Source organism: Lathyrus oleraceus, chromosome 3, assembly GCF_024323335.1.
Source record: "Lathyrus oleraceus cultivar Zhongwan6 chromosome 3, CAAS_Psat_ZW6_1.0, whole genome shotgun sequence".
Lineage (NCBI taxonomy): Eukaryota > Viridiplantae > Streptophyta > Magnoliopsida > Fabales > Fabaceae > Lathyrus > Lathyrus oleraceus.
The window spans coordinates 300863963-300877705 of record NC_066581.1 but is presented as its reverse complement, the minus strand read 5'-3'; the positions used below and the strand labels follow the sequence as shown (position 1 = coordinate 300877705).

The window sequence follows — 13743 nt, the reverse complement described above, 5'->3', positions numbered from 1 at the left end:
GTTAGATACATGATGAGAGGTCTTCCTTCGGCAGGGGGCATTAGAATCGGTGGCTCTTGCAAGTATTCCTTGATTTTATCAAAGGCTATCTGACAGTCCTTATTCCACTCCACGCCTTGATTCTTCCTCAGAAGCTTGAATATTGGTTTGCATGTTGTAGTAAGGTGAGAGATAAATCTAGCGATGTAATTTAGTCTCCCCAAGAAACCACGAACCTCCTTCTCAGTCTTTGGTGCAGGCATGTTCCGAATGGCTCGAAACTTGTCAGGATCTACTTCAATTCCCTTTTGGCTTACAATAAAGCCTAAAAGCTTCCCAGATCGAACCCCAAATGTGCATTTATTGGGATTAAGTCTCAACCTAAAATTCCTCAAACGAGTGAATAGTTTCTCCAAGTTGGTGATGTGCTCTTCTTCTGTCTGGGATTTGGCAATCATGTCATCGACATACACCTCAATCTCTTCATGAATCATGTCGTGAAAGAGAGTCACCATGGCACGTTGATATGTTTCCCCAACGTTTTTTAAACCAAACGACATTACTTTGTAACAAAAGGTGCCCCAAGGAGTAATGAATGTGGTCTTCTCCATGTCTTCGTGATCCATTTTAATTTGATTGTATCCTGAGAAACCATCCATGAAGGAAAACACGGAGAATTGAGCTGTGTTATCCACCAGTACATCAATGTGAGGTAATGGGAAATCGTCCTTGGGACTGGCTTTGTTTAAGTCTCGGTAGTCTACGCACATGCGGACTTTTCCATCTTCCTTCGGCACTGGTACAATGTTGGCAACCCATTCTGGGTATTTAGCGACTTCCAGGAAACCAGCGCCAAATTGCTTTCTCACCTCTTCTCTGATCTTGAGAGCCATATCTGGTCGAGTTCTTCTTAGCTTTTGTTTGACGACAGGGCATTCTTCTTTAAGGGGAAGCTTGTGGGTCACGATGTCAGTGTCTAATCCGGGCATGTCTTTGTATGACCAAGCAAACACGTCGTCATATTCGTGGAGGAGCTCTATCAGTCTTGTCTTCACTGTATCTTGAAGCACTGCGCCTACCCTTACTTCTCTCTTATCTTCTTCTGTTCCCAGATTGATAACTTCAACGTCTTCCTGGTGTGGTTGAATGACCTTTTCTTCTTGTCTGAGTAATCTGGCCAACTCTTCAGGGAGTTCGCAATCTTCCCCCACTTCATCTTTAGCTTGGTAAATTGGACAATCAAAGTCATATTGGACCATAGCAGTGTCATTACCAATGGTCTCGGTGGTGTTTCTGCATGTTATGATTTATGTAATTTATTTAGAAAGTGTGTGCATAAAAATTTATTACCATTTTGTAAATAGATCAAAACGAAAGACAAGGAACAAAAATTTGAATGCAAAACATCATTTCATTAATGATAAAAAACTCTTGAAAAAGATAAAGGAGGCCCTACAACATGCCACTGTGCCTTGGGCAGAGCACATGGTTTTGTCTAAAAATGATAAAATTACTTTTGAGATATTTGGGGAACTTCCACAGCCTTCTAGTTTGTTAGTTCTTCATTAGGTGCGGCTTGACGTATCCAGCTGGACTTCCCATCCTTGCGGTCTTCTTCACTGATCATTGCCACCTGCATGCCAAAGATGTGGCCAGCGTTTGTGAATGTTTTCTCCACAGAAGGAATCTTCTCTTTGTCAGATTGGTTACCAACTTTGTGTGATGATAGGTCATACCCCAAGCCAAACTTGTCTCGTTTCTCTTTAAATTCCACCACTTTTCCCCAATCTTGTGCATCTTCACTTTCCATAACAACTTTAGCTCCTTGCCATGAGGCCATGGATGGTCCGGATTTCGGGACCTCCACGGTCTGTTGAATGGCCATCATGTTTACTACTTCCAAGAATTGGAAGGGTGTCTCAGTGATTTCACCATCCACCTTGATATATCGGAAAAATGTCAAGTGACTAACTAAGATATCTTCTTCTCCTCTAACCACAATCATCTTGTCATTTGTGATGAATTTTAGTTTTTGATGCAGAGTGGAGGTGACAGCACCTGCAGAGTGAATCCAGGGTCTCCCAAGTAGGCAAATGTAACCAGGATGTATATCCATGACCTGGAATGTAATATTAAAAATTGTTGGACCTATCTTGGTTGGTAAGTCAACCACTCCTATCACTGCTCGCCTTGAGCCATCAAATGCTTTTACGATTAGGGTGCCGGGCTTCATACTTATCCCTTCTACTGGCAGCTTTATCAACGTTGTCTTTGGCATGACGTTCAATGAGGAACCTGTGTCTACCAACACCCTTGACAGTATAATATCCATGCACTTCAAGGAGATGTGGAGAGCCTTGTTATGGTTCTTTCCTTCAATCGGTAGTTCGTCATCATTAAAACCCAAGAAATTTCCAGTAGTCACACAAGCTATCACGTCATCAAACTGTTCTATTGTTATGTCCTTGGCGATATGAGCGGCGCTCAATACCTTCAACAGCGAATTCCTGTGTGCTTCTGAGTTAAGTAGGAGAGATAACACGGAAATTTTGGAAGGTGTTTGGTTTAGCTGGTCCACCACCTTGTAATCGCTCTTCTTGATTATTCTCAAAAACTCCTCAGCCTCCTCACGAGTGACACCAGTTTTAGGAGACAAGTGCATGTCTTGCATCCCCTGATTAGGGATGGGGATCTGGACAACAACCTCCTTCCCTTTAGCTCTCTCAAAAGTGTTAGCAGTTCTTGGTGCGAACACTCGGCCGCTGCGCGTCATTCCTGCTGGGCCCATAATTGAAGTGACATTTGGTTCGTTAATCATTAGAGGTTTATCTTCCTGCCCCTGCTTAAAAGCTCTGGGCTGATATATCCATGGGACTGCCTTCTCATCTTTATATTCGAATGGTGCTGGGAACTCTATAACCAACGGGCTTATAAGTATTTCTACTTTAACCTCATCATAAGGGATATCTACCACGGCTATCTCTTCCTGGCGTTTGTTCTTGACACGGTAAGTTATCTATAACTCGCCTCGATCCAGCATTTGTTGTATAAAACTCCTCAACTCTTCATTATTCTCCTCCTCAACCAGTTCTTCTAGGATCAGACCACTCTTCAGCAATTGTGCTCCTATCATGGTGATAGGGGTTTGAATCTCTTCAACCTTACGGAACAGTTTGCCTTCATCACTCTCCTCAATGGCACTGACGAAAGCATCCTTATGCGTCGGCATAGGGTTGGTATTCACGTTCGGGCGTCTTGGAGTGAAAGAAACGGCCTTGGCTTCGATCAAGTCTTGTACTCGATTCTGAGATGCGAAACAGTTTTCCAAAGTATGACCAGGTGCTCCCATGTGAAATTCACAATGGGCGTTAGTGTCGTATCCAGGTGGATACGGAAAAACGGTTGGTTTTAATTCCCTCAATGTTAGAAGGCCCTCCTTATGCAGATATGGGAATATCTGACTATAGGGTACTGGTAGAGGATCAAGTTGTCTTCTTGGAGGTCTTGGCTTGAACTGTCTTGGTGGTGCGATATTTTGCTGATGATGATGTTGTTGATGTTGTGGTTGATACATTTTTTGTTGATGCATTGGTTGTTGATAGGGTATAGGCACCACGACAGCGACTTGACCAAATGAAGCTTGTTGCTTTCCTTTATAGTTTCTGGATATGGTGTTTGTTTCGCCTTCTCTTTTCTTCGGGAAACCTCCAGAATATTTCTTTGGTGCGCTAGGTGCTGTCACTGCTCCAGGAATCTTTCCATCTCTCAACCCCTTCTCTATGCGGTCTCCAATTGTAACTAGATGTGCGAAGTCAGATGCGGCACTGCACACTAATCGATCAAAGAATGGGTCCTTCAAGGTGTCCACAAATATACCGGTCATTTCCTTCTCAGACAATGGTGGCTCTACCTGAGCAGCCAACTCTCTCCACCGCTGGGCGTATTCTTTGAATGACTCACTCTCCTTCATAGCCATCCCTTGCAACTGCATTCGGTCGGGTGCCATATCTAAGTTGTATTTGTGCTGACGGAGAAATGCGTCAGCCAAATCCTCCCAACTTTGAATTCGGCCCTGTTCTAAACTCATATACCATCTCAGAGATGCTCCACTCAAACTGTCTTGGAAACAATGTACGAGTAGTTTGTCATTTTTCGGTATGAGCAACCATTTTCTTGAAATACATCACCAAGTGACTTCTTGGACAAGTCTGTCCTTTGTATTTCTCGAAATCAGGGGTTTTAAATTTAGCCGGGATGACTAAATTCGATACCAAACGCATGTTCATGGCAGAAGCACCGAAGATGTTGTTTCCTTCTATGGCTCTGATTTTCTTTTCCAGGGCACAGAGCCTATCTGCAGCGGGATCTGAAAGTATCTTAGGCTTTCGTTGATCAGGCATATAGAATGCATCATACTGGTCATCTCCAATTTCGGATCCATGATGAGTAGACGTATCAAAAGGTTCTGCACGGTCTCCATCTCCTTTTCCTCCTACTGGTATCTGAACCAATCTCTTCTTGGTGGGGATGTAACTTTCGTCTTGAGGATTCAGACCTGGCGTGCCATCATTCCTTTTTGCCCTAGCGTCTTCCTCTTCGCTACTCTCTCTCTGAGCGATCGCCAGCATTGTCTCCAACAGTTGATCCATCTTCTCCTGGATCGTATTGATGTCTGTCTTCATGGTAACCTGGTTGGCCTCAACTTGTTCCAATGTCATCTTGTATTTGCTTCGCGTCTCGTACCGGTGTTGATTAGTCAGTGTGTCTGGATAAAGGGTAAAAAGGTTGGGTAAGTTTTTTGATTTTCATGAAGTGTGATGCATAATGAAGATGCAAATGTTATGCATATTTTACATCCAGGGAGTCATTCGAGTTTCATTAGTTGTTAGTAATTCGAAGAAACAAAAAAATACTTATAATAGCAATAACGGAGTAATTTTTAAACGTCATTCATTCCCATACATAACATAGAGGTCCAAAAAGTCATAGTTCAAAAGTACATTTGTTTAAAGGAACAAAAATACAAGACATAAGCAAATTAAACAACTGGCTTTTTGGCCTGAAGCTCTTCTAGTTCCTCATTGAATCTTTTCAACAACCTTTTGCAGAGCAGAACGAAATTGATTATGGCTGGAGGAGTGCTATCTTCTTTCAACTCTTCGGCTGCGTTTCTCAACCTTCATGGAAATTCTTTAGCTGCCCAATTACAGAATCCTACTAGCCCATCTAGTTTTGCACGAAACTTATCCCTATCTCCTTCTAAGAAGCTTATGGTCTTCTTAAAGGATTCATAATCTTCAATCACATAGTCTCACTCTTTCAACCATATGGAGCTGTCCTGGCGTAATGACTCTAGCTGGTTCTTCCAATAGCTTACAGACTCCCTGGCATCTCTTACTTCTCGACACTTCTCTTCCCATGTCACAGGTGACACCCTAGAAGCTTTAGTGGCTATCTTCTTGAGTCGACACTCCTGATCTACTTCAGCTTTTGCATGACGAACAGAATTGGTGAGTTCTTTTATCTGAGCCCCAAGTGTATCCCTTATTGTCTTGTTCTCCTTTGTGGCTAGATGCCACCAACGTTCATTGTCTTGACATTCTTTCTGAGCTTGTCGTAGTTGACCCTTAAGAGTATCCAAACAATGATCAGCCTGTTCTAATCCCACTTTGATCTTCTTTCTCTTATGCTCCTCCTTGTTGAACTTTTCCACGTGGGCTTGAAGTTGTGCTTCTTTTCTCTCAAGCTCCCACTTCATATTATTTTTCTCATTGATGGTTTGTTGGAGTTTTGTCTGCAGCTCTTCATTCTCTTTTTCTAGCTTTGCCGTGGTGGTCTTGAGTTCCTCCATTTCTTCAATAGGGACATGGGTGAGCTTAGGTTCAGGAAGAGGTATAGGTGTCCGAATGACAAATGGCATTTTAATTATTTGCACCCTTTCCTGTACCCACTGAAAATATGGTTCTTTTGTAATCCCATTTGCTCTCCCTAACTCAACTTTTCCGTTTCGATTGACATTTTTCCAAGCTTCTTTGATTAGCTGGAATAAGCTAGGATTCTCAGCCCCAAAGTCAAGTAACAAGAAAGCTTCCAAAGAATTTGCCTCTGGAGGGCCTTCCATTGGGTAGCCAAGTTGTCTGAGCGGTAGAACTGGATTAGCATTTACACATCCTTGAGTTCCAATGAGCGATACATTTGGGAAATCTCCACAACTGGATATGATGTCTACGTTGATATATTCTTTGGAGTACCAAGAGAGATCTTCAGATCAGAGTGATCCCAATCTCTGAGGCCAACTAACATCTGACTGTTCAACCCAAGCACCTATCTTCGGAAGATGTTCCAGAAACCACTGATACAATAAAGGAGCACAACAAGTAATCAATCCCTTCTTCTTAGTATACCTATGACTTATGTGATAATAGACATCAACTAACAAAGTGGGTACTGGGTTCCCAGTAAGGAAAACACAAATGGCAGTCATGTCTACAAAACCATCCATATTCGGGAATAGGACGATGCCATAGATAGCCAATGCAATAGTAGAGTAACAAGCATCCCAACTTTCTACCTTCAACAGGGTATGAGCTCTTTCCAAAAGAAAACTTAGTGAAAACCCTTTGGTATTCCCTTTGGTCTCTAAGTTATCTTTTGCTTCCTTTTCATCCATCTGAAGCGCACTAGCAATGACCTCGAGGGGCAAAGATTCATTTGTCCCTTCAAATAGTGACTTGTCCTTCATAGGAATCCTAACAAGGCGCTCGAATTCTTCCAACGTTGGTGCTAGCTGGAAGTCTTGGAATGTGAAGCATCTTAAAGGTAAGTCATAAAATTGGGCTAAAGTGATCAAGGCTGTATGGTCCACTTGTTGATTGAGGATGCTGAGAAAATTGCCATAATTCTTTCCAAAGTTGATTATGTATACAGGGTGTATCTGAGAGACCAAGTTACGTAAATTCTTCAGATCGGGATCCTTGAACTTGAAGGAGTAAATGTTTCTTTTGCTTGATTCCATGTTTCTTGAATTCCTGCAACTCATGATACTCAGATTCCTTGGAAATAAAATAATATGAATGTTATGCTATGAATGATATTATGCGTGTCACATGTAGGTTGATATATAGGTCATGCGAGTGGGTATTCTTGGTTACTAAACAAAACCCTTTTGGTAAAATGCTAAAGGTAAGAAGTTCCGAAAATCATCAATCAATATCTAGGAAAGTTATTGTCATGATGAAAACTCATCTGCAAATAACATCCCCAAACAAAGTTTTATCTGGGTGAGGCCTTCGTATGGTCCCAAAGAGGAAAACTCCTAGTGGGCCCATACTACACAACTCTCGAGTCCAAGGTTCTAAGGTTCTCAGAGTCACAGATCGAGGTTGGAAATATTACTGTAAGGTAGTAATACGTCCAAGGGATCTCATCTAATTGGGGCTTTCGTATTAACCCAATGAGTCTGAGACTTTTCAGGTAAATACTACATAACCACCGGATATAATGGGTTAAAAGGTCCCTAGAGTCATTGATCCAACTTGAGAATACTATCGTCGTGAAGAAAACTCGTCGGGCAATAATATTTCAAGAGAATCTCCTCTAGGCGGGGTCTTCGTTTCTTCCCAACAAGGAAGAACCCTTGTGGGTGCCCACTACGCAACCACCAACTTAATCTTATGGTTTTTCTCAGACTCGGGTGGAGAGCCTTTCTCACAAAGTATCATCAACCAGAGCACCCCCAATAAGACATAATCAATAAATCACAATATAATAATTATGACAGAATAATAATAGCAAAATAAAAACTAACAAATAAACAAACAAGATTAACACACAATACAGAAACTGAACTAAATTAGGCTTCACTCTCTTTTGCTTGGAGCTAGTCCCCAGCAGAGTCGCCATCTGTCGCATCTCGAAAAATACGATTCCTCACGATGGTCGCGGAAAAAATTATGTTCGACAAGAGTCGCCACCGAACTTTATTTATCCCAATGAAGGAATAGGAAGATATCGATAAAACCTTTTGGAAATGGAATAATGGTCGTCGCAACCATATTCGGGTTCGAGAGTGGATTATGTAAGGGGAAGGTATTAGCACCCCTTACGTCCATTGTACTTAATGGGAACCTTTTAGTTCTAATGTGTGTTTCGAGTGTTAATTTATGTTTGTTTGTTATCTTTAGGTTATAAAATTATTAAAAATAGAAATGGATGAGAACCTCAAAAAAAGGAAAGGGGAGGTTTTTTATTAGTGTGCTCGCGAAGATACAGTAATCTCCTGCCTACGTATCCTTATGGTATAATAAGGAAATCAGATCATTTGTAGTTCGGGGAACTACGGTTGGTTGGTGTTTTTTTTAATGAACAACTGTTTAGATCATATTCTAAAGGCTAAACGTTGGCTTGTCTATGAAGGAGAATGGCGATCCAAAACGCAACGGAATTTAAAATTTCTCCTTTAATGATCCTTACGAATGGGCATGATCAGTGATAGAATCGTTACCTCTTGTGGCGATCACGAACTTTGAACGATGACAACGCCTCTACTCAGTCCACTCGAACGGATTCCTTCAATCTCAGTGCTAGCTGCTATGAATGAAGGCTTTGAGTGAGAGAGAGAGAGAAACGAAATTGCAAGAGTGACAATGCTTCTACCCAAGGGTTCTATTTATAGAACCACTTGTGTGGGCTGCAAGCTAAAAGGCCCACTCAAGTGTATATGGCCCATATCTTATAATATGCCAAAATCACTTAAGCTCGTGGTACCTTACCATATTTCGTATTCTACTTAAGTACACCGTACCTTACGATGTTCTATAATTCACTTAAGGGCACCGTACATTACGATATTCCTTAATTACTCTATCTCTCATCAATCCGTCCTTTGTGTGTGACCCTATAGGTTTTCGCGACATTGGTAATTATATTAAATCATGTATTTATTATAATAAACAGTGAGCGGTATCTAGCAACACATCACTGCTACCCAAGACACGAAAATGTCATATGATCTGACAAATCCTTCTGTGATAATAATTATGTGTATAATTACCATTTTGCCCTTATGTCTATATTGAACACAAGGCATAGACCGTGTCATCCTTGTCCAGTTCAATATTGGGCCCATAGACATTTATCATGTTATGCAGGATGGGCAAATTCAATCTAGGTCACTCATGTCCCTTAGCATGCGTCGTGGAGTACCCATCAACTGTCTTTATGGTCATCCAGTTACGGACAACGTTTGGTCAGCAATAAGGCACTCGACTTTACATCTAGGGTCCATAGTGGTTTCAGGTCGAAGCGTGGTATACACCATTATCACCATGAGAATAACTTATGACACTTTGCATAACATTCTATATAGTATTCTCATAGCGGGTCAATCCCGTATAAATATTACTCTTAATATTCATACCTATGTTTGAGACTTGATAACTCCTTATCCATGATCCATGAGATGTGATCATCAATCTATAAACATAATAGTCTTCATGCTTTAATGTTATCCCACTTCACAATAAAGCTCGACTACAGATACTTTAAGAATAGTGTCCTTATGTTTAATGTGCTCTCATGATTAAGTCACACTTGATACATTAAATGGACTATCTATTCCAGGGAATTTATTAAACAAACATAATAAAGAAAAAGCCTTTTATTATTAATAAACAATTCGATACAAGTACCAAAAGTATTGGCCTCTAGGGCTTACACCAACAGTCTACTCTCGGCGGAGGCTTAAGCATTGGTTTATTGTGCGCATTAGAAAGGATTAAATAGTGTTTTTTTAAAAGAGTTTTGATCACACGAGGGTGACAAGTTTAATTAATATGTTGGGTGTTTTGTTTGATTGGTTATGTTGAGATATTTTGGTTGGATGACAATTACTCGAATGGTCGAGTAAGACAACTCGTATCCTAATAGTCGAGAAAGGGAATAGAAGACTCTAGACCACCTTCTTTTTCCTCCTTAATTATAAAAGGTTTTGATAATAGTTAATGTGTTTTAAATGGATGACGAATACTCGGATAATCGAGTAAGACAACTCGTATCCTAATAATCGGGAAAGAGAATAGAAGACTCTAGACCGCTTTCTTTTTCATCTGAGTGATTACGAAAATAAATTTGCGTATGGTTGATGTATTTTGGCATGAACGACAAATACTTGAATGACTGAGTAAGACAACTCATATCCAAGCATTTGAGAAGAGGAATTGAAGACTCAAGACCATCTCCCTTTTCGTATAGTTCGTTATGAAAATGATTTGATTAAGTATGAGTTGGTTAAAAATGACAATTGTTCGACTGACCGAGTAAGAGAACTCGTGTTCAAACAACTGAGGATTGAAATTGAAAACTCAAAGTCAACTCCCTTTTCATTTAGCTTATTGTGAAAATATTTCGATTTAATCGGAGTTTGGAAGTTGGTATAGGAACGACAATTTTTGGCTAACCAAGTAAGAGAAATTGTATTCAAATAGTCGAGGAGAAAAATTGAAGACTCAAAGTTATCTCCCTTTTGGTTTCTTGTTATAAAAGGATTTGATCTGTTTGTGCTTAAATGGATTAGAAATGACGACCATTTGACTAACCGAGTAAGAAAACTCGTATTCAAATAATCGAGGAGAGGAGTTGAAAACTCAAAACCATCCCCTTTTTCATTTTCAAATGAAGTATTGTTTAGATGTGATTAAGTATTTTAACTTTCAAGGAAAATACTCGATGTTGGATCGAGGTTTTAATTTTGTGTTTATGAGTGGAGTGAATTTTATTTTAGTGAATGATTTATCTAATCGATTAAAATCGAATAGGTCTCATTGTAAGGAAACCCAAGAGTAAGCCATGTGAGGTTGATGGCGATGCTTTTACAAGCGATCGACTTAGAGAGGTATTTTGAAAATGGGCTCGACCTTGAATCGAGAAGTATGTGATTTATTTTGAAATCGGCTCGGATTATTTTAAAATCGATGAAAGCGACGTGATTTTGTCACAATTATAACATATCATTTCGTGTACACTCAAGGTTCAATATAAACAAATAGATAAAGAATAATCATGCACATACTCTCCTTAAGATAAATAAACATCTAAATTATGAAGGTCATTTGTGATTCTATAATCAATTAATTAATTGAATGTTTAACGAATTATTTTATTTTAATTAAATAATAAGTAGTAATAATAAAAAAATGAATATAACCAAATAATTAAATATTAATAATGATAACAACCATATAATTATGTATTTACTTTTAAATAATAATAATAATAATAATAGTAATATAATTACATATTTACTATGTATATATATAAATATTAACAATGGTATAATTATAATTTCGAAAATAAAATAAAATAATATTAACAATAGTATAATTATAATTTCGAAAGTAAAATAAAATAATATTAACAATGGTATAATTATAATTTCGAAAATAAAATAAAATAATATTAACAATAGTATAATTATAATTTCGAAAATAAAAATAAAATAATATTAACAATAGTATAATTATAATTTCAAAAATAAAATAAAATGATATTAACAATATTATAATTATAATTTCGAAAATAAAATAAAATAATATTAACAATAGTATAATTATAATTTCGAAAGTAAAATAAAATAATATTAACAATGGTATAATTAAAATTTCGAAAATAAAATAAAATAATATTAACAATAGTATAATTATAATTTCAAAAATAAAAAATAAAATAATATTAACAATAGTATAATCATAATTTCGAAAATAAAATAAAATAATATTAACAACAATATAATTATAATTTCGAAAATAAAAATAAATAAATCGAAGCATTGTTCTATTCTAAACTGTGGGGTGTTATCAGTAAAACGAATATGGGCCTAAGAGCAAAGGCAAACCCAGGAAACTCGTTTTTTGGATGGTGACAAGTGTCCAGGGTTGGTGACACTTGTCACCACTATCCTCACACTTTCATCAGCCATATTAAAACAAAAATGGGAAAATAAAACATCATTCTTCAAGAGTTTTTCTCTCTCTAACTCCTAAAGCAGATGTACGCTCTGCAATTACACACACTCTCTCTTTGACCTACCTGCCGGAGAAGAAGGTGGCAGGCGGCCATCCACGGTGGCGCCGCCCCTCTACTCCGGCGAACAAACAAAAATTTCACCTTCCCCATTAAAATACTCTCCTGAGTTTGAATCTAAACTCAGATTCTTCACCACTATCCCTAATCGTCCGGATCGGGGACGTCTAACTAAAACCCTAAGACCAAAATCGAATCAACAATAGTGAAGGTCTCCCCCAATTAAACATGGATTCCTCTCAAGTCTGCAAGGTGAGTACAAAAGTGAAGCGGAGGAAAGAAAAGAAGAGATAAAGGAGAGAGGTGTATACTACCTCGGAATTAGTCTAAAGGGCGCACCTCCGACGAGCTTAGGTAAACCACTTCTTCCTTCTTTCTGTTTTCGTTTTTTAGGTTTTTTTTAGAAAAATGCTATGTTGTTCTTGCTGTTGTCGTCTGCTGTTGTGTTCTTATGTTCTTTTAGGGTTTTGAAAAAAATAACTTTGCCGTGCAGTTGCTGTTCTTGTTTCATTGAAAAGAACTCTGTTGTGTTTATGTTGTTCTTTAGGCTTTTTGAGAAAAAAGTTGCTTTTGCTGTGTTGTGTCTCTTGTTGTGTTCGCTATTGTTGTTTTGGTTTTGGTTTTTGAGAAGGATTGATACTGTGTTGTGTCTCTTTGGAGTTAATAGAGAAAAGATTACTTTGAAAATTTCTTCTGGATTTTATAAAAAAAAAACCTGTTACTGTAAATTAATTTTGTGGTTTATATACATGAATGTTGGTTTCTGTGAGATAACTTGTTGTATCCTATTTTCAGATTTTGTGGGATGATTAATCTATGGATTTAAAGTTGTTTATTTGGATAATGTAGTGTGTTTCTGAGCGCTTCCTTTGATTCATTGTGTAACATATTAATCTGCTCTTTCTATTAATTATTTTCCAGCTTTTTAAGTGCTTATTTGATAAGCTGTTTTTAATTTTGAATTGGTTTTTTGCAGGTGAAGTGATGTTGATGCTGATTGATTGAAAAAGGGGCACTGTTATTCAACAGGTTTTTTGGAAAAGTTCTGAAGAGTTGCTTTTGAATTGGGAACTTCCAAAAGAGCTTTTGGAAGAGTCTGTGAAATTTGCTTCAAACTGCTGTGTTTACAGCTTATTCCAATTTTTTAAATAAAATTATTTCTGATGTAACAGAGACTTTTTGGATTATGAACTTAGGGATTGCTTGTAACATGTACAAACTTAATTTGGAATTTCTCTTTTTGGGCAGTTATGTAATTGTTTTGGATTATGAAGAATTTTTGGATTAGTTAGGATATATTAAACTGTAAGAAAAATTGGGTTAGACGTGTAACCCTTTGGATCATTTGCAAAATTTACATAATTTTAATTTAAGTTTTTTTTGTTATTTATGTGGATACTTTTGGGTTGTTATGTAACATTTGGATTAAATTGGAATATCACTTGGAGCATTATTTGGAATATGATTTGGGAATATTATTTGTGTAATTAGTCTCTCTTTCTTTTTTCTCTTTTTTTTAAATTAAACTTTGTCTTAGCAATTTAATTGTATTAACCAGAAGAATATTTAAATTATAATTCAAACCAAAAATGAATTGGGCCCAACAATGCAATTTAATGGACTTTTAATTTGATTGATTTTAACACATTAATATTATCGAAAATAAAATATGCCAAAAAGGCCTAA

General features: G+C 37.8%; 1 long non-coding RNA gene across 1 annotated transcript; it reads left to right on the top strand.

Annotated features, from left to right (window-relative positions):
* The first annotated feature begins 11853 nt into the window (after positions 1 to 11853).
* Positions 11854 to 13517, top strand: LOC127127226 (uncharacterized). Its single transcript, XR_007805286.1, has 2 exons — positions 11854 to 12411; positions 13034 to 13517. It is a non-coding gene; the product is annotated as an uncharacterized LOC127127226 (long non-coding RNA).
* Positions 13518 to 13743: the final 226 nt, after the last annotated feature.